This window comes from Echinops telfairi, unplaced genomic scaffold, assembly GCF_000313985.2.
Source record: "Echinops telfairi isolate 266 unplaced genomic scaffold, ASM31398v2 ScPeMD7_5592;HRSCAF=6446, whole genome shotgun sequence".
Classification (NCBI taxonomy): domain Eukaryota; kingdom Metazoa; phylum Chordata; class Mammalia; order Afrosoricida; family Tenrecidae; genus Echinops; species Echinops telfairi.
This window is the reverse complement of record NW_022109491.1, coordinates 20,692,105-20,694,991: the sequence shown is the minus strand read 5'-3', so window position 1 is coordinate 20,694,991 and position 2,887 is coordinate 20,692,105.

Here is a 2,887-nt window from a genome sequence, read left to right as displayed (position 1 = left end):
GAAGTAGATCCGAACTCTTCTATAAGCATTACATTATTCACAAGGGGCTATCATGGACATGACCCTCACCAGAGTCACTCAAACATCGATTGAATGGCTGAATATCCATTCACTTGAAGAAAGCTAAGCAAATTGTACTCCATCGTCAAATTCCTACACGTTTTCTTTCCTCCTCTCAAAATCGTTTTAGGGGAGCTAAGCCACATACCATTCCATAGTTCAATCACATCAAACAGTGTCGTAGAGTTGCAACCACAATCAGTTTCAAAATATTTTCTTCCTTCTTGAACTCCTTGCTAGCAGCTCCTCCTTACCTCCCCGCCTTCCTTGCCATACCTCCCAGGAACCCTTGTTCTCCTTATTCTCTAGAGATTCATCTATCCCAGGTTTCATATACTGACAAATAAAGAAAAAGACATCACGGAATTGAGGGCTTTCAACAACGACAAAATACAACAGAGATATGAAATATGAAATAAAACCACAAAAAAACCATTAAAAACCAGGTCAAACACAACGTATATCAAAAGGGAGATCAAATGACATGGTTTTAACTATTCGTTAGTTACCTTTTTCACTACAGGCTTTTAAGACGAAATTAAGCGGCAGTCAGCATGGAGGAGCTTCACAGACCTCGTAGCCCCCAGTGAGTTACGTGTTGGATTGCTCACTGCAGGGCCAGCAATGTGCAATCACCAGCCTTTCCATGGGAGCTTTCTGCTCCGGTAAAGAACTTAGTCTCTGAAACCCACAACAGCTCTTCTATCCTGTCTTCCAGGGACGCTATGGATTGGAAAGCAACTCCATGGCAGTGAATTTGGTTTTAGGCCTGAGACAGGTCTCTACCCCTTTGGCCTCAATTACCCAGAGCTGCCTGACATAACCACCTGCCTCCAGTCACTTCCCAGCTACCATATCTCAGGACCTGCAGGGGCTCCAGCCTTCTTTGCCTGGCCTTTGGTGCCCTGTCCTCAGACCCCATCAGGCAGTCTACTGAATGGCCCATTCGCCTTGACTTAGCTCAGTTCTCCCCCTTACTCCAGAGAAGCTACCTGTGTCTCATTAGTGGCATCTCCCTTTCCTCACGCCCATCAACTCCAGGTAAACCAGGCAGGCGCCAACGATTGAACAATAAATAAAATGAAAGCGGAGTTATATGAAACTCATTTGAAAAACAAACCAAAACAAAAAACAAACCAAAATGTGATCACCAAGCTCGCTAGAAACCAGCACCATCTACAAGGAGCCTCATAAATAAGAGCATCTAATGGTGGTTTATAGGACCTGTCTAGTCTCTTTTTTGGGTCTAAGGAGGCTTCTGTTCCCAGGACTCCCTCTAAAAATGGCCGCTGGCTGGGCTTTCAAGGTGCCGCCACACTGTCTCCCCTCCCTCTTGGAGCCCCATGGCAGACCTTTCCACAGGTGTCAAGAACTCGGTTCATCATCAAGCAAGTCCCTTTATCTTCTTTCCTGTGCAAGCGCGCACGCGCGCACCTATGCGGCCGTTTCAGAGTTAAGAGAAAAACGACAATGATAAAAGCATCTCTCCAGTTGCAAAAGATTTCCCAACTAAAGTTCCAGCTGAACATTGTAAACACCTGGGTATCCCTCCGCGGTGTGGGGGTGGGCCTGAAGACTTACCCCGGCAGGAGAACACAGAGGCATTTGGTAGTTGACAGTTTTCCACCAGAAGGAACCGCGCTGCAACGAAAAATCTTGTATAAGTATGTTCCTTTGCTGTGTGGTTATTTCTTAAGATAGCGTCTTACAAAGTGTAATCATTGGCTTAGAGAATGCATTCATTCTACATTCTGGCACTTGCTAGTTGAGAAGTTAGGGCAATTGTGTTTAGTCTTCACCTGGGGAATTTGTTTGCACTTCTCCAGCCTTCTCTTCACGCCCCAGGAAGTCTAGGGCGAGGCCCCTGAAGCTTTGTTATCCAGCTCCCAGGTGGTCTCCCCCCACCTCTGCTCTGTAGCTGGCTCTCCCTTCCTTTTGGCCAAATGCAACCTTTCCTCTCAAAGTACATCCGAGTAACTGGCCTAAGAGATTGATGTTGGCCGAATCTCTGGGCTCCCTCACATGGACTAAGTCATTAAACTCAGGGGGGCTTTGCCTGGCACCGAGTTCATGCTGAGCAATCAGTGGAGTCACAGCTCCAGGCTTACCTGGCCGCACCCCTAGACCTCCTCTTCTGAAGGTCCCTGCCTCTCAGAGGCTCTGTGACCTCCTGGCCAGAGGCCCACCAGTTGGTTTTACTTTTCTTACCTGGGACTTCCCAAACTTTCTTTTTATCTTCTCTCCAGGGGCCTGTGGCCAGCTTAGCACTTGCCCAAGACATTGCATGGGGCTTCTCCTCTGAGCCTCAGCTTCCCCGTTTATAAAACGGACCGTGGAGGCCAGTGTCAGCGACACTTGGGGTGAGGAAAGTCCTGTGGCTGACCAAGTTCTAAGAGTTTGCAGGCAAGCTTGGCTTCCAGTGGGAACCCAGGTGTGCCTTAAATCATCTGATCAGTGTTCTGATTGGCTTAGGGCCTGTTTGGCAATAATTCAATTATTGCCCAGAATTCCCCATGGTTTGAGCACCATTAATGCCAAAAGTCACTTTTAAGGCTCAAGGGCCCAACTTGTCAGGGTCTAGATCAGGAAATAGGCTCAGAAAGGCTTTTGCTCCACTGGAGTTATAATCTATGGGAGCAGGTTGGCAACAGGTATTTCACAGAGAGCATGGGAGAGCTGGCAGGTGGTGCGGAAACTCTAGGGCAGTGGTCCTCAACCTTCCTAATGCCTCGACCCTTTAATACAATTCATGTAGTGGTGACCCCCCCCAACCATAAAATTATTTTAATTGCTACCTCATCACTGTCATTTTGCTACTGTTATGAAT